The sequence below is a fragment of the Bombina bombina genome, chromosome 5 (assembly GCF_027579735.1).
Source record: "Bombina bombina isolate aBomBom1 chromosome 5, aBomBom1.pri, whole genome shotgun sequence".
In the NCBI taxonomy this organism is placed as follows: domain Eukaryota; kingdom Metazoa; phylum Chordata; class Amphibia; order Anura; family Bombinatoridae; genus Bombina; species Bombina bombina.
In genome coordinates this window covers 849,094,431-849,114,293 of record NC_069503.1, presented here as the reverse complement: position 1 = coordinate 849,114,293, position 19,863 = coordinate 849,094,431, and positions in this window count along the sequence as shown.

Below are 19,863 nucleotides of genomic sequence, written 5' to 3'. Positions count from 1 at the left end.
GGAGGTGTCCAGGATTCTAGGTTCTTACGGACTACAGCTGAGTATGCGGCGGGTTAGTCTATGAAGCCCATAGGCAATCTATTCCATGTATACTGATCCCCTAAGTATGTGAAACCAAACAATAGTTTAGTGTTAGGATGAACAGGAATGCAAAAAAATGCACTGCAGAGATCAATAGCCGTAAAGTAAATTGCAGTGCTTGTTATGTATGGTAAAATGGCATTTACTTTTGGCATTATGGGGGCAAGTGGTTGCACTAGGGCATTTATTGCTCACAAGTATTGTGTGAATCTGATTTATGGCTGTATTGTATGGTGACAGTGTACGTTCAATAACACCCTTAGATAATATTTCCTTAATTACAGGAGCTATTCCCTGTCCCTTTTCCTTTGACAAAGGGTATTGTTTAACATATACTGGTTTTTCATCTGGTTTGAGAATGGCTTGATATGGTGTGCATGAAATGAAACCTTGATCATTAGACCCAGTGGCCCTTAAATCATGTGGTAATTCACTAAGTGCATCTGGAATGTCTTTAGTGAGGTGTGAAGCATGTGAAAATGCACTGGGCTCTAGCTGGACAGGTATAATCTTGGGAGTGTTCACAATACCCATACCATATTTCCAAACCCAGTAGTAGAAACAAAAAACAATGTTCCAGCACCCAAGGCAGACAATTGTACGTCACCTAGGAGTCACCACCCTGAACCCCAATAAGTATATACAAAATAGGCAAAAAAAGGTGACAACAAAATACTTACTTCTTCAGTATTGACTGAGACAAAAACAGACAGGCAGCGTTTCAGGGTACTATCCCTTACTAATGCCATCATGCATAAGTAAGGGATAGGATCCCGAAACGTCGCCTGTCTGTTTTTGCCTCAGTCAATACTGAATAAATAAGTATTTTGCTGTCACCTTTTTTTGCCTATTTTATATTTCCAAACCCATAAGTGTTTAGGTGACTGCAAGTATGCTGTATATGGTGTGAGTACAACTGCCTCCACTGTCACTTTCCACATTTCCTGATTAACATTGTCAGTCTATGAAAATCCTGTGTCACAATTTTGTCAGGGTGTGAAGCATACTCAAACACTTTCTCAAGAGTCTGTAAGCTGTCAGAGTTAAGGTACAGTTGTTTAGTAAGGGCAGGTTCAGATTCAGCTGCATACAGTGACTGAAAATTGTCCCAAGGAGTGTCAACATGTAGTCCACCCCTAGAAACAATAGTAACAGATATTTGCATTTTGACCATTAAATCCCTTCCCAAAAGGTTAACAGGACTATTGGGTATTATGCGGAAGGCATACGTAAACCTGGTTGAAGGGCTGTCATTTGGTTATACTTCTAAAGGGGGTCTTCTAGGATACATAACTGGGACTCCTCCTATGCCAACATATTTTTCACATGTTTTAGTTACTGGCCCATGGTAATTTCTAGCAGAAATGCTAGATTTTGTTGCTCCTGTATCTACCAAAAGTCATGTGGGACATTTTGCACAACTAGGGACATTAATGGTAAATCCTGCCAATAAGACAATTGAGCTGTATGACATGTGAGAAGTACCATCTGCTGGCAATCCTAGCGGGTATTATTCTGATTCTGGGAGGTGCATTGCTGGAATTCTGAGGGAGTTATTATTCCCATAATTCTGATAATTTTTTGGGTGTGGGCAATTTAGTTGCCAATGATCAGTAGCCCCACAATTCCAGCATGGTTTGTCTGAGGAAGCATTTACACCGGGGGTATCACTTGACACTTGACAGTATTCTACACCGTCACCTGGAACTGAATGGGTCACCTTTGCAATATCTCAGGAACAACAATCAGACAGCTAGCAAGTAAAGTCTAATCACTGTTCTGTTTATTATAAGGCATCAGATACTTTTATAGACAATGGTTACAATACATGGGGTTAAACAATTATGTAATCATAGCCACACCATCTTACACAGAATGGTTGGAACAAAGAACTTAATTAAAAATAAGGAATAAAGAGGAGTATTTTTAATGAGCGAGGAGTGTTAGATAAAAGTATACCTGGGCGCATAATCCAACAGATAGCAAGGCCATCAGACAAATTATTGAGATAAAGTGTTCAGCTTAGAACATCAACATTACCTGGGCGCATAATCCAACAGATAGCAAGGCCATCAGACAAATTATTGAGATAAAGTGTTCAGCTTAGAACATCAACATATTTTTTTTTTCATAGCATACTAAGCTATGTTATAATGAACTATAATAAACCATTCTTAAAATGGAGTCTAACAAAATTTATGAGTAGAGACAAAACAAAATGGTGTCAGTATTGTTGAACAACCAATAGGATATCAGTAGCTCTCATCCTATTGGCTGATTTGAATTTGACGATTCAAATCAGCCAATAGGAATGCAAGTGACACCATATTTAAACGCGTAACTTGCATTCAATATTCAGTGTACGGTGGTGATCGTACGAAGAGGATCCTCCACTCTCCATGGCTCCACGGTCACCGGTATTTAGTTCTGTGGTCATCTCTGCTCCGTGCTGGCTTGGTCCTGGATGAAGATGGAAGATGTCGCCTGTTCCAAGAAGACTTCACCGCCACTTTGGAAGAGGACCTTCTCCGCCGGACTTCAGGAATGGTGAGTACCTATTTGGGGCTTAGAGTTAGGATTTTTTTTATTTATTTTTTTAGGTTAGGGATTTAATCGGCACTTGTAAAAGAGCTGAATGCCCTTTTAAGGGCAATGCCCATACAAATGCCCCTGTAAGGGCAATGGGTAGTTTAGGATTTTTTAGTGTTAGATTTTTTTTATTTTGGGGGTTTGGTGGGTGGGGGGTTTTACTGTTAGAGGGGGGACTTAGTAGATTTTAAGGTAAAAGAGCTGTTTAGGGCAATGCTCTACAAAATTCCCTTTTAAGGGCTATTGGTAGTTTAGTTTAGATTAGAGGTTATTTTTATTTGGGGGGGCTTTTTTATTTTTATAGGGATTAGGTTTAATTTTTTTTATTTTTGATAATTTGATTTATTATTTTATGTAATGTTAGATTTTTTTTATTTTTTGTAATTTTAGATTAATTTCAATTTGTTTTTTTATTTTTAACTTAGGTTTTTTTATTTTAATTGTAATTTAGTATTTTTTAATTTAGGTAATTGGAGTTAATTTAGGGGGTGTTAGGTTAGGGGGTTTAGTAATTTAAATAGGTTAATTGCGTTGTGGGGGTTTGGTGGTTTAGGGGTTAATAGATTAATTAGGTTAATTGTGATGTGGGTTAATGGTGGTTTAGGGGTTAATACATATATTTGGGAGATTGCTATGTGTGTGAATGATGGATTAGGGGTTAATAGTTTAATTAAATACCACAAGCAAATAGTTATACTTGCACTTCCATAATCGTCAAATTTTTAATTCACAAAATGTGTGCTGGCAGTCATTAAATACTAATCTAAACTAAATGAAAAAGAAAGGACAGTTACAAAATATATAACTGTCAAAGAATGACAAGTCCACACCAAATATTCACCTAGATTACGAGTACTGCAAGCCTTTTAGCCTGTACCGCATTGTCAGTCCCGCACACATAAAAATGATGTTTATTCATGGGACTTCCATAGCGCTGCCATTATGAGTTTTGCGGTCAGGCTAAAAAGCTAGTGTTGCAGCCTATACCAACAAGATCCGTTCTGCAATCTAAAAGCATTAGTTATGAGTTTTACGCTACAAAACTGTAACATAAAACTTATAGCTAAAGTGTTACAAAGTACACTAACACCCATAAACTACCTATTAACCCCTAAACCGAGGTCCTCCCGCATTGCAAACACTATCTTAAATGTATTAACCCCTAATCTGCTGCGCCCGACATCGCCGCCACTAAAAATAATTATTAACCCTTATTCCGCCGCCCCCCGACATCATAACCACTATGATAAAGTTATTAACCCCTAAACTGCTGCCCTCCCACATCAAAAACACTATTTAAATATTATTAACCCCTAATCTGCCGTCCGCCCACATCGCCCCCACTGTACTAAAGTTATTAATACCTACACCGCCGCCACTATAATAAACCTATTAACCCCTAAACCGCAAGCCCCTAACAAAAAAATATACTAAAGTAAACTATTAACCCCTAAACCAAAAGGCCCCCACATTGCAATAAACTAAATTAAACTAGTAACCCCTAAACCTAACACCCCCCAACTTTATATTAAAATTACAATTTCCCTAGCTAAATTAAATTAAAACTTACCTGTCAAATTAAAAGAACTATGTTTAAACTAGCAATTAAACTAATATAATTATTAAACTAAAATTAAACTAACTAGCAATTAAATAAAACTAAACTACACATTAAAAAAATCCTAACACTGCTCCGAAAATTGCAAAGTATCTAATTACAAAAAATAAAAATGACTAAATTACGAAAAATAACAAACACTAATTTACGAAAAATAACAAACAAAATTATCCAAAATAAAAAAGAATTACACCTAATCTAATAGCCCTGTAAAAAAAAAGCCTACCCAAAATAAAAATAAAAACCCTAGTCTACAATAAACTACCAATAGCCCTTAAAAGGGCCTTTTGTGGGGCATTGCCTCAAATATACCAGCTCTTTTCCCTGTAAAAAAATACAAAGACCCCCCCAACAGTATAACCCCCCAACCAACCAACCCTCCAAAATAAAAAACCTAATTCTAAAAAAACCTAATCTACCCATTGCCCTGAAAGCATTTAGCTCTTTTGCTGCCCAAACCCTAATCTAAAAAAAAAACACCCAAAAAAATCTTTAAAAAAAACCTAACACTAACCCCCGATGATCCACTTACAGTTTTTGAAGTCCTGTTTGAACGATCTTCATCCAGGCAATGAGAAGTCTTCATCCAGGTGGCCTCTTCTATCTTCATCCAGTTGGTGAAGTCCTCATCCAGGCGGCGAGAAGTCTTCATCCAGGCGGCCTCTTCTATCTTCATCCAGGCGGCATCTTCTATCTTGATCCTGGCGGTGCGGGTCCATCCTGAAGACATCCGGTGCTGAGCAGCCTCTTCATACAGTCGTCGCCGTACACTGAATCTTCAATGCAAGGGAGCAGTTTCGAAATGACGTCCCTTGCATTCCTATTGGCTGAAAAATTTGAATCAGCCAGTAGGAATTAGAGCTGCTAAAATCCTATTGACTGTTCAAATCAGCCAATAGGATTTACGCAGCTCTCATTCTATTGGATGATTCTAGATTAAGTTTGTTATTTTGGGGTGTTTTTTTAAAATGGGTATTAGAATAGGTATCATTTTTATTATTTTTGATAATTTGTTTGTTATTTTGTGTAATGTTTTTTTTTTCGTTTTGGGGTGGGTTTTTATTTTTTCAGAGCAATGGGTAGATTAGATTTTACTTTGTTTTTATGTTGTGGGTTTGGGGGGTGGGGGTTTGTATAATGTTAGGGGGTGTTTGTTTTGTTTTGTAGCAAAAGAGCTGTTAACTTTAGGACAATGCCCTACAGAGGGCCTCTGAGAAAGCCGTGCTAGCGGCAAAATGCGCATCAGGCATTGTCTGTGCGTGTGAGACCCCTACTTGTGTTCCTCCCTGGGACTGTTTATATTGATATATATAGGCACTTGCCTCTCCTTATTCAGCCCCATAGTCAACCAGCTCTGCTCCTGCTCTGTATGCCAGTATTGCACAGATTAGATAATGTTGTTGGGGTCAATCCCCTTTTATAGATAAGTTTTAGTGCAATCCGTGCATGTTTAAGAGCTCTGAGCTAAACCATTTGTCTAGTATTTATCCAGGGAGATAATTCTGTTCCTGTGTCTCACACAATCAGTCCTGATTTCTTCTTTTTACTCTAAGTTTTAAATGTATGTCCTCACAACTATCTATGTAGTACACTTTTTGGTACACCTTACCAATTTTTACCCTGTCAATAGTAAAAGTTATGTTTTAATTTATTACCAGTCTCTGACACTGACCCAGTTTCTATAATCATTGCTATCCTATGGTGTTATGTGAGTGCTGGGTACTGTCAACTTTTTTCTTTTGGTTATCTTTATACATATTAGACAGTCAGCACCCCCCTTTCTTGTATATTTTACCAGTGAATTTAACTGGTTTAGAAAGATTGTTTATTTATACTTAATGATATATATTACAATTGAAGGGGCTTTATATTAGTAATATTACACCGTCTCACTACATTTCAACTATTTACTAACTAGTCTACCTAGCTAAAATAAATACAAACTTACCTGTGAAATAAAAATAAATCATAAGCTAGCTACAATATAACAGTTATATTGTAGCTAGCTTAGGATTTATTTCACAGGCAAGTATGTATTTAGTTTTAAATAGTTATTATTTAGTTAATAATTTGTAACTTTAATTTAGCTCTATTTAGATTTAGGTTAATAGATTTATTTAGTGGCGGTGATGTTGGGATAAGACAAAGTATCCACTGATACAAAATGTTGCAAGTGTATTACATCACCTGATACCGTCCATACAATGTGGCTTACACCGTTTAAAAAAAATGTGTTGCAACTGGCACCTTGCTTCTTCGTTAAAGCTTCCTGATTTATGTGTATGAGCATGCTCAACTTGCAATTTTAGCCAATCTTGCTCCCAAAGTGTCCATCATTATAATTTCTGCCTCTGTATTAGATAGTGGTACAGCGTAAGCGGGTCCGTTGTGCTCAAAGTTACCACGTGGAAGCCACGATATCGTAATACACTTGCAACATTTTGTATCAGTGGATACTTTGTCTTACTGCATCTCTCTCCTGTGACACCTACAGTCCACACACATAGCGAAACGCTACAAAGTGAATTAATCTTATTATTTTGCACCTGTTACTGGACTCTGTCTTATCTGGCTCTGTTGATTAGGAGCGTGCTATGAGCATTAAGTGCTCCTTACTGAACTGTTCACTCTAATATCCAGCACTGTTATTTGTGAAGCGTGCTTTGGGACTAAGTGCTTCACTTGGTTCCACATACAGTTATTGCACTGTGAGTTATATGCACTAACATTTTTAAGTATAGCCGGTATATAAATATAGTGTCCTATTTAAGTGTTTTTATGTGTTTTGGTTATATAGTGGTGATTCCTATTATGCTCACTTAATAAAAGCTATTAATTACTTTCAATATTTGGTGCAGCCTTGTCATTCTTTGACAGTTTAATAGTTTAATTAGGCATATTGCGTTGTGGGGGGTTTTCGGTTTAAGGGGTTAATAATTTTATTATTAGTTGCGATATGCGGGGATTGCGGTATAGGGTTTTTACTTGTCGGGTTTATTTTTGGGAGGCGTGTTAGACTTTTATGGGAGATTTAACTTTTTTTTTAATTTTCTTAGGCGCCGGCAGTTTCTAATGTGCCGTAAGTCACTGGTGACTCCAGAAAATTGTATTTACGCACATTTCTAGACATCGCTAGTTTATCCGACTTACGGCACTTTATGAACTGCCAGCAGGGTTTATGTGATTCCCCGATGTGCAAGGGGAAATTACGGGCGATGCAGATTTCAGCAGTTTCGCTGAATCCTGTGCCACATATGTAATCTCGCCCCTAATGACATAGCTCTGTAGAATATGTTGTGCTTTATGAATAAATCATAATAACTACTGTTATAAAGATTTACAGCATCAAAGGGATGACACTTTGCATCAATAGTGCTGCCTTTATTAAATCTGTTCACTGTTAGTTTCTGTTTTAACAAGGCCCCTAACTATGAACTAGGGCTGATAAGGACCCCAGTACAACAATTTATTTTAGCTCTTTTTGAACCATTCTCAAACTTTCACAAAACTGTTTAGATATGCAACACTAAAAAACAATTGTGAAACGTTGAAACGTTTTGTGTTCTAGTTTGATGGAAATGCCAACTTACCTGTGTGTGTGTGTGTGTGTGTATATATATATATATATATATATAATTCCAAGTAATAGATCCGCACTCGCTGAACTTTCAAAAAACAATAGTTTATTGTGTACAGTGACATTTCGGGGAGCCAACTGTCCTCTTCATCAGACCTGGGGTCTGATGAAAGGGACAGCTGGCTCCCCGAAACGTCACTGTACACAATAAACTATTGTGTTTTGAAAGTCCAGAGAGTGTGGATCTATTACTTGGAATTGGATATTATTGTTCCTGACACCCTGGCTCATTCTTCTTGTCTTCCTCATTGAACTTTTCAGAAAAAATGTCCAATAGTAATTAAAAACCCAAAATATTTAATACAAAGTGAATTAATGTTTATTATTTGAGCTCTTATCTTATCATCTTTCTAACTGTGCTTTCACTTAGGGGCCCATTTATCAAGCTGCATATGGAGCTTGAGGGCCTGTATTTCTGGCGAGCCTTCAGGCTAAAGACTGCTGCTCCATAACCTATCCACCTGCTCTGAGGAGGCGGACAGACATCGCCGCAATTCAACCCGATCAAATACGATCGGTTTGATTGACACCACCCTGCTAGCGGACGATTGGCCGTGAATCTGCAAGGGGCGGCTTTGCACCAGCAGTTCACAAGAGCTGCTGGTGCAATGCTGAATGTGGAGAGCGTATTGCTCTCTGCATTCAGCGATGTCTGTCGGACGTGATCCGGTGATCGGATCATGTCGGACAGACACATAATAAATAGGCCCCATAGCCTTGCATCACACTAATTAATATTGCTGAACAGAAAATGCACGCTAAATAAAACTACTAGTAATCATGGAAGTTTGATTCTGTTGTACGTCTTTATGTAAAAATGATAGTGTTGAAAAACTCCATAGTCTCTGAACTTTGTATCATGAAAAATAAAAAAGCAATTTGATTATTTTATCTGATATATTTTAAAACCTTGAAAGCTTTTCACCTTCTTGAACGAGGTTCTTTTCTCCATGATTAGCAAAACAATGTGTACTTTTTTCATCAAACAGGAATACATTTAACCTTTTATTTGTGTGTACCACTCATTTTGAACTCCACTGCAATATGGAATCATTAGAGACTTCGGCAGATCTAATAATTTTATTAGATTTAGTTGACTTTTTGGCCATAATAAGATCCGGTTGAGCGGTAGATGTAACTAACAATAATTCAATAAATATTTTAACATTGTTCCCAATACACTAGACATATGTTAAATTGGAGTATAGGTCATGTTAACAATTTGCTCTATAAGAATTTAGCTGTTGTATACAAAATATCTTGAAAAGCAAGTGACCAATATATAACATTATAATGTTTTCGTTTTTGTCACTCTGTGAATGTATGAGTGTCATTTAGTCATTCATGATCAATCTTATGAACAATAATGAATAAGAGACACAAGCAACTTGGGACGATATATGACCAATAGTGCATAGCGGGCAATGTTTATAAAGGTTAGTAAAAAATATATGATAAACTAAAAGTACATAAAAGTAACCAACAATATTACTGAAAAGAAACACATAGAGATATGTAGGTGTATATAAAGAAATATATAGACATATTTAAACAAATTTTAGATATAAAAATAACACGTTAATTATCAAATATATTAAGAATGTACTGATTTTAAAGGAATGTAGAAATGTACAACTATATAAGTGGTTAGGTTGTAAAATTCTTAAAGGTAAGGTGGTCCAGTGGCTAGTGGCCTCGGTTCATGAAGTTTCAAGAGGCTGGTGAGTCTGGATTTGAGACATACTTACCAAATGTACATTTCTTGAACTTTCAACTTTAAATAGGTGATACAGTTGCAAAATCCATGTGTAAAGGCCAGTCTAGATGCCCCTTTTAAAAGTAATTGGGAATTCAGCATTTAAAAAAAAAAAAAGTTATTTTATTATAATTTAGCACATTCCACGTGGCTTTTTCTGGGCAGTGCATCTTATCATCAGACCTTCTTTTATACCTAAAACTTACCCTGTTCAGAAAAGGAAAAGTTTTGATGCTTTATAGAAGAGGACCTTACATACAGGAACACTGACATGGTGGAATCCACTCCAATTATATTTACAGAATTTACACAGATATAAATACTGCTAACTGAACATACCATCTGTTACATATAATAAAGATATAACCCGCTAAATGGATACTAAAACATTAATGAAAACCTGAAAACTCGAGATTTTCTTTTTGCATTTTACAGGTGACATCTGTAGCGCAAATATCCATGCTACCTCTATTAAAATATAGGAATCTTGGTCTCCTTTGTGACTTTTACTAATCCTATTTTATTATTATTTATTTATAAAGTGACAACAGATTCCGCAGCGCTGCCCATGGGTACAAATATTAAAGTACAACGGAGAAACAATACAATAAAAGACAACATTTTAAAGACAAATACAGGGGGAGTTGAGGGCCCTATTCCCATGGGAACTTACAATCTAGATGGGTAGGAGGATGGGAAACAGGAGGTGGAGACTGCAAAGGTGAGAATGATATTAGTGAGGAGATAGATGTGGGCAACTGTTAGGTAAGTGAAATTAATTTATTACTGAATCGGGTGATAAGCTTCCCTGAACAAAAAGGTCTTTAGGGAGCGATTAAAGGAGGACAGGTTAGGGGAAAGTCTGACAGCTCGAGGAAGTGAGTTCCAGAAGGTTGGTGCTGCACAAGAGAAGTCCTGTAATCTAGCATTGGAGTAGGTGATGGTAGAGGACGCAAAGAGCAGGTCGTTAAATCTTAGGGGGTGGGCTAGAGTATATTTGTTAATGAGTGAGGACAGGTGGGGTGGGACAGAATTGGTGAGGGCTTTGTAGGTCAGGGTGAGAATTTTGAATTTGACTGCTGTGAATGGGGAGCCAGTGAAGGGACTCACAGAGAGGTACAACAGAAACAGAGCCTCTGGAGAGGTGGATTAGCCTGACAGATGCATTTATGATGGATTAAAGGGGAGAGAGGCGGGAGAGAGGGAGGCCATTTAGTAGGTTATTACAGTAGTCAAGTCGGGAAATTATCAGGGAGTGGATTAGCGGTTTAGTAGTTTCAGCACTCAGAAACAGACAAATTTTGGAGATATTGTGTAGGTGGTTGTGGCAGGATGAAGAAAGCAATTGGATGTGGGGAATGAAGGACAGATTAATCAAGTGTGACTCCAAGGCAGCGGACTTGCGGTGATGGTGTGATAGCGGTGCCAAAAAACAGTGATAGAAAAATTAGAAACTGGAGTAGCGTTAGGGGGGGGGGAGGGGGGGATTAGAAATAGTTCGGTCTTGGACATGTTTATTTTTAGGCGGTGAGAGGCAATCCAGGAGGAAATGCCAAATAAGCAGTCACTGATGTGAGAGTTGACAGAAGGAGAGAGTGCAGGGGTGCATAGGGAGATATGGGTATCATCAGCATAGAGGTGATAGTTGAAGCCAAATAAAGGTGAAGAGTACTTGACCCATGTCTAACAGCACAGTGTCTAGCATATAAGCTTCTTTGAACAAAAAGGTCTTTAGGGAGCGTTTAAAGGAGGACTTACTTCATCAGTGTAAACAGGTAGTAACATTAACTATCTCCAATAAAGTTGATTGAGATTTTTTTTTTTGTTACCACCAGTTTACACAGAGTATAACATCAATGGAAACTAGGCCTATGTTTTTATAGAAAGTATTCTATTCTTTTCAATTCAAACCTGCTTCACAATGTGTACCTCTGTTAGTTAATATATCTCTTTTTATGCAAACGCACTGTGAATATTCTTTTTGAGACTAATTAGTTTTGTATTTGTCTAATATTTGAACTATTTTGAGAGACATTGGAAATAGTTAATAGTAGACGTTTTCATGTGATTATTCACTAACAATGGTTACTTATGAATTTCCCTCCCCAAAAAGTACGTATTGAGAAACTGTTATTATTACAGTTACTGGGACTTAAAAAGCCATACAATATAATCATTAATACAAACTAAACATAGTTTACAGGTGACCAAAGCAGCACAGTGTTGAACTAATTAGTGCCTTTAAAACAATACTCCAATATATTAAAATACTCAGTGTAGAAAGTATTGTTCCAAGAAGATGCCAAACAAGATGATGGAACTTGTCAAAGTGTTTCCAAACGTTACAAATATAGGATCTTATGCATAGGAGAAAGCAGAATACCCATAGAGAAAATTAGTCAGGTATGGAAAGCAGTTATGTCTGGTGACTGCATCAACAGTCATCGGGAACCCCTTATATATAAACACAATTTTTCCCAGTAACATACTTTTTAGAACCTGACTTCCTCACTCATAGACAATTAATTAAGCAAATGGTTTTGTTTGCTAGCTGTATAGTGGAATTGGAAAGCTTTTGTTAGAAGATGTTCCTTGCAAAGTTTCACTCTTTCTAGACTTTTGTCTAAAAAGCTTTTGTTTAAATTGGCTTTATTGTTGTGTTTGAGATATTCTGTTAGATCATCATTCAATACTTTGCTACTTACTTTTGTGTATAATAGGAAATTTATATTCTCTGTGTATCCAATGTCACAGAGAGAAACTTCAATCTTGTGTAGGGCTGCAATTCAAATGAATTGAATAGGAGATTTTACCTCTCTTAAAAGTATTTAGGATTCCCACAGAAGTCACTGAACAGTAGAAGGTTTCAGCTACCACTTACAAGATCTTGCTGAGAACTTCATGACTGATAGAGGATGTATTATCATTAGACCAAAAAATGACATTTTTTTTTCTAGTAAAACATCTTGTTTTCAAATATAAAAAATATATTATATGTTTATATGTGCACTGGGATATTTGTTATTGCTTGAAAAGTTGTCTCATCTTTGGTTTAAGCATCTGAGACACGTAAAGAAAAACTAACACTGCAAAATTGTTCATGACATATATTGTAGATAATAGATATTCCTGCACAAGAAAATCAGTACCCAAAAAAGATAATTATTACTATTATATTTTTTAAAGTAGAATCGAACATTACTTTTATAGTAATAATCAATATTCAAAGATTAAGATCCACTGAAATAATTACGATATAGCCAAAGCTTAGTAATGAATAAACCAGAAGTGTAGTCATTGATATCTCTTTCCTACAGGCCTTCTATGCTCAGACGGTCATGGAATTAAAGTGATTGTAAACCTTAATTAATCAAATGCCATATATTTAATCTTTGGAATTAAAAAAGTATGTGTGTACCTTTTTTGATTGTAAGCCAGCTGTAAAAGGGTTAAATTAATGCATATAGTAATGCTTCTATTGCAATGTTATGCCGTCCTACTTGGATGAACTTTTTTTTAATTACAATTCTAGTGAACATCCAACCACCATGTGTGTCATTTGATAATCTTTAAGTCCAGACCCTTTAAAGCCCTTAGAAAGCCTATGTAGAGAGTGGGTGGGACTGCTCTATACATCACAGCCCAGCCAAAAGAGGAAATGAAGGGAGGCGAAGGAACAGACAATATCAATTAGGATTATAAATATTTTATTATAAAATATTTATACACTTTTTAAAAAAAAATACTTTTGTGGTTTTGCTTACAAACTAATATATTTTTCATTGCAACATTCTTATAGGGGGATATTTATCAAAGGTATGTCGGACCTGATCCGACAGTGCAGGTCAGGTTCGACATACCTCGCTGAATGCAGAGAGCAATACGCTCTACGTATTCAGCATTGCACCAGCAGCTCTTGTGAGCTGCTGGTGCAACGCCGCCCCCTGCAGACTCGCAGCCAATCGGCCGCCAGCAGGGGGTGTCAATCAACCCAATCGTACTCGATCTGGTTGAATTCCGGCTATCTCTGTCCGCCTGCTCATAGCAAGCGGACAGCATTATGGAGCAGCGGTCTTTAGACCACTGCTTCATAACTGCTGTTTCTGGCGAGTATGAAGACTCGCCAGAAACACGAACCCTCAAGCTCCATCCTGAGCTTAATAAATGGACCACTTTGTCTGAAATTTACCATCACTTTAATATTCAAGCCTTGCACCTATACTACCAGTGTCACTATTGTTAAAGGGACAGTAAACCTAGAAAATAATGTTATATATTTCTGCACATAGTGCAGAATTATATAACATTATCTTAGCCAAAATTTATGCAACAAAATATTGCCTCTGAAATTTGATTAAAAAAAGAGGGTTTTTCAGACCGCCGCTCTTGCTCTACTGAGCGGGTCTGGTTTTCCCCCTGAGTGCATCTGGGCAGCTGTCTAGTCACAACCCGGCCCAATCGCGCCATTACACTCAATGCAGCTCGCTACTGCTCTGTCTGATAGTGGGAGCGAGCTGCATTGAGTGCAATGGCGCGATCGGGCCGGGCTGTGACTAGACAGCTGCCCAGATGCTCTCAGGGGGAAAACCAGACCCGCTCAGTAGAGCAAGAGCGGCGGTCTGAAAAACCCTCTTTTTTTAATCAAATTTCAGAGGCAATATTATGTTGCATAAAGTTTGGCTAAGATAATGTTATATAATTCTGCACTATGTGCAGAATTATATAACATTATTTTCTAGGTTTACTGCCCCTTTAAGCAGAATAATTTTCTGTTACACATAATGTTATTATACACATAGCTGGAAGTGCTATTTCTAAGTAATACTATAAATAGTCTTGAAAATGAACATAATGGTTAGTCCAATTTCTACTAGAGAGTGCCACATTACTTGTATAATAATGCATTGAAGTGGCTTCTTTGTGGTTAACAGCACAATTTTATGCAATGGTGAAAATAATGTGACTTATACAATTTTTGGCCATGAGGAAACTACTCTTTTTTAAAGGGACAGTCTATTAAAAAATACACTTTAATAATTCAGGGGGGGGGCGTGTCCTAGCAGCCGCCATGTCCCGATGTTAAGCTAAGAAGCTCTAGGACATACAAAATCTGAAATCTATTTATTCCTATTCCAGTCAGAAAACTAGAATCCTTTAGGATGGTATTGGATACATAAAACAGAGCTGAACTGATTGATATCTAATATTTGAAGACTAGTGCTACGGATTTATCTCTCTAGACGGCTGGACAATTGCGGCGGCGGCCTTCTACCATCAGCGCTTTCCCCCCCCCCCGCCTGCTGGGTTAAGCAGAGTCATCTCACTGTAAATACTAGGAGGGGTACGGCTAATCATTCATATGGAGGGGACATCGCATAACGAGATACAAGACCTCTTTAGTGCTATATCCCAGAAGATGGACAGTAATTTTGTGCAGCTAGTATCTGTCCTGAAAGCCCACCCTCGTAATCGGAGATATACCACAGGCTTACAAGTGACGACCGCTGCAGGGCAAGACTCATGTCTCAGTGGTTCACAACCTCCTCTCCGTGTGGCTGAGTCTATCTTGCTTATTCCGGATCGGGGAGAGGTGCAGTCCATGAAGCTGCGAGAGGTTGAGGTGCAGTCCTAAATAAGCGGAGGCCCAGAATACCCGGTGCGCATCATGGAGTCTCTCAGTATTCCGGTGAGGGCCAGAGAGCTAACTGTTTGTGTGGCACCCTTCCACGCAGTGACTGCTACGCCATGAATAGCTCACACGCATCGGCTGACCTCACCTCTTGCAGCCCAGATTTTTCTAGGAGGGTACCTTGGGCAGCGCCTGTTCATCTTGGTCACTATTCTTGGCATTCCTCAACTTGGTAACAGGCTTGGCTGCATCCGGAGAGGAATTGGATGACTTCTATCTGCTATAAACAGTCATTGTGAGTTCTACAGCCCCCACATGGCTCTGCTGACTTTCTAATTTTGCACTTACCAACGAGACTGAGTTTCGGGTTTTATACTCCCTCTCCAATTGGAGGTCTTCTCACCTAGATCTCCCCAAAAACAGTTTCATTATCCTTATCACATTATTTTTATCCCAAATATGCGGGCTGTCGCGTTTAATCTTAGGGCTCCCTATTTATCTATGATGACCGCTAGGTCTGATTTGTGAATGGGGGTTCTGGCTGCTAGTATTAATCGCCCTAAAATATCACATTTTTTAGGTATAACTATACTCAGCATCTCCCTGTATAGGAACCCCATATAGGAGCTAACGTAGCCCAAACTACTTTTATAATGCATTCTTAGCTAGGCATCAGACTACACCTAACTGTTGAACTTACACTGAAGATATGTAAAGGGGTTTAGTCTTTGTGACACTTAGCATTCTAGAACCTTTATGTTATACACATCAAGTATCTGTGCCTAACCGGTGACAACTTTTTGCACATAAATCACTACATTAACATACCTACCTGTCAACTATTATTTAACTAGTTGCCTTGGGTTTATAATAAGCTGGGAATTTGTTTCTGTCGGGAAGTGAGAAAAATGCCCCCCCCCTTGATCTTACCCATAAGTTTATTCTAAATGTTCCCTCTAACTAGATGTGAAACTTGCACTAGCGTATGGATGATAACTATAGGATTGGGCAATAGCCTTTCCTATGCATAGGTCTACTTCAGTTGACAACTAATATAGAGTCATATTTTTTATACTCCTATGTCATACCTGTATTTTCGCAAATAACTGTGACTGTCCAGATATATATATGTTTATCCGTAGAGAGTTGGTTTATTCCAAATGTAAATATGGTGCCACATCTATGTTGTAAATGCACAACTTGTACACTTGGGGCAACATAAGTTACACAACTCTGGGCTAAGGCACAACCCTCTTCTTTGGTATACTAAAATATTTCGCCAATTGGTAGCTGTCAGATGGAGATGAAGTTAGAAGAGAAGAAGTCTATAAGTTTATTGGACTAAAATTTAGTCATCCATATTCTTTTTTTTTTTAAAATCAAAGTTTTTTATTGAGGTAATACAAAAGAACAGAAAAAAACATACATTTTGCATCATTTTGGCAAACTTTGCATACAAGATACCAATTATCTACATATCAGTGAAATAAAATTGGTAATAAACTTAATATGTTTTTCTCATATTTTATCCTCCCATAACACAAGTCTCGGAAGGGAAACATAATAAATTGTATGCATAAACAATGTTGTATACTTAAAAGCTAATGTTACCTCTTTTTCTTTTTTCTTTCCTTATGTTAAGACATAATAAACTCTTCATCTGCTATGTTGCATGAAATCATTACAAGCTGCTCTATATCCAAACCTATCTTAAGACTAATACCTCTAAAACATAAATTGCCTCCTATTAGCATGATATTTTATAATGACCCTTTTCAAACATTCTTATATAAGTAAGAGCATGGTAGCGGGTTAATACCGCTGAGGAATTCACCACACTAGGTGAAAAGAGAAAATATAGAAATGTATTAATAATGAAATTGAGTAAACCAAGCGTCTGGAGTCCCCACCTTAAGTTCTAGCAATATTACTAGGAAGTATATGGAGAGAATGGGCTTGAGAAAATATATAGGTTGTACCAGAGGAACTTAGGCCATAATTTTTAAGAAAGAATATATAAATAGAAGCTATAGTCTTCTAAAACTGTCCTGACATCATGCATTGATTCTTATGGGGCAATGCGTTAGGGTAAAATATAATATGTAAACAGGAGTAGGGTTATTAAACACGTGACCCCCATCTTAATAACTAAAGGAGGATAGTGAATCATGGTTATTCCCTTCTAAAATGTGCCCAGTTATCCAGCCTGAGCATATAGTGAAACATTTACCAAGTATCCTGGAGAAACCATAAAAACTTAACCCTTTCCAACCAAAAATGTTACACCAACACACTAAATTATATGATACCATTAAGGGCTCATATCAGACCACTAACAGTCGTCATCCAATCCCTGCGGTTAGCCTTTGTCCCTATACAGGAGTCCATAATCTCATCATATCGCTAACCTATCCCTTTTGCAGGTATGAGAGAGTCCATGTTCTCCTGACGCACTAGATCTTCGTAAATGGATACCTCCCAAGTGATCAATGCAGTGTAAGCCTCAATCAAGGCATTGGCAGTATAGTCAGGTGCTGTTCGTAGAAAGTCAATGTATTGGGGTTAACAGATCTTAGAGTATTGTGCTGTAACTCGAACCTTATTCCGCATCAGACCCTTCATGCTCTTCATTTTGCGGCCTGCCCCAGACCCCCTTTTGACCGGCCACATCTCCAGGGAGCCCAGAACCAGCCTTTTTACTTCCAGCATAGCGCCCGTGGCAGCGCGCTTACCTGGTGCCACTGCTGTTGGATCGATATTTGAAAGGGCCGCTTCTTCTATAACAGGTAGCACAATTGTGGCAGCAGGCTCTATTAAAACAACAGGATCTCCCCCTTTACTCCCATCTGGCATAGCCAAGTAATTTGTATGTCCTGCGCGTGGGATAGGAGATATGAGCTTGTCTCTCTTTATCCAGCCAGCCGGGGGGGGGGGGGGTAGATGTAACAGAATCTTAGGCCACAACCTGTAAAGTAGCTTATAAGTCTCCTTGTTGCAGAAACCCAAAAATGTGTAGACAGGCTTGCTCCAGAACAGTTCAGCAACTAATGTTTTAGCAGGATAAGTCAGAAAGTAGTAAGATATTTAAAAAAATCCCAATATTATTTAGAATAGAAGCAGAGCAACTCATTCACACGTCTAGTCATGGCTGCGGCTTAGACACGCCCCGTCATCCATTTTCTGTTAAGTGGCTATCTCAATGTTAGCTGTTTTATGCTATAGAATCTCTCTCTTTTCACTTTATTTTTATTATTCCTAATTATTTACATTCTGTATGATTACACTAAGAATTGGATGCAGTTATAGGGATATGTGTGGGGTGTTTAGATGTTTGCACTACTACTTTTCTACTACGCATGTCACTCATTGTTTGCACTACTACTTTTCTACTACGCATGTCACTCATTGTTCTCTTTATATATGTGTCAGAGGTACTTTTTATTATAGTCACCATAGTACTCAGAGCTCCCCATATATAATATAGGTTTGCTTAGATCTACTGATTAAGGGCGTTGTTATGTACACTCCCCATCTAAATTTGCATAGTTATACGCTAAATCTGCTCCTTGACCTCAACTTATGGCTATACCCTACGTTTGATATATACCCCGTTTAAATCTCCAAGATGGGATCTCCCTGCATGAATATTTCTTTTATCAACCTCAGACAGTACTTAACTTATCATTTATATACTTCTATTTTGTTGATTTATTATAAGGTCCATAAAAGTGACCTCTACTGGAATTGACATATTTACTGTTACTAATAGCCATTACCCCTCTTAAACTACAGTTTACCAACCTCCTAGTGTTTAATCTATATACTCTAGCACAATAACCCACACTTTAAGCGGTGCTTACCCGCTGATTGTTATTGGCTACTTCGAGACCCCCCCCCCCCCCTTACTACATACCCATTAATATAATATTTTTTTGAAGCTCATAAAGAGCTGCATATCTGACTACCACCTATGTTCTGCATTTCTAGGCCCCTTGGCCTGAAGGTTTGGATTATAACTAGTCAGTCTAGAGTGTTATTATATTATAAAAATGAGGATTTCATCTAGTTGTTATTGCAATGCCTTACTATGTTTTAGTCCCTCTAAGCAAGTGTTTTATAAAATGCTGTTGTGTAATTGCTTCTATCACCTGACTTCTTGTACAGTCTCATTGTAACCTTTGTGACGAGACTATTTGTATTTGCTATTTTTCTAAAGATCCTCAATAAAAAAGAATTTAAAAAAAAAAAACTTTAATGATTCAGATAGGGCATGTAATTATAAACAACTTTTCAATTTACTTTTATCATCAAGTTTGCTTTGTTCTCTTGGTATTCTTATTTGAAAACTAAACCTAGGGGGCTCATATGCAAATTTCTTAGCCTTTGAAGGCCGCCTCTTATCTGAATGCATTTTGACATTTTTTTTCACAACTGTAGAGCATTTGTTCATGGGTGTTATATAGATAAAATTGTGCTAACGCACCTGGAGATACCTAATCTGTCAAAATAACTGAATTAAGGGGGCAGTCTGCAGCGGCTTAGATACAAGGCAA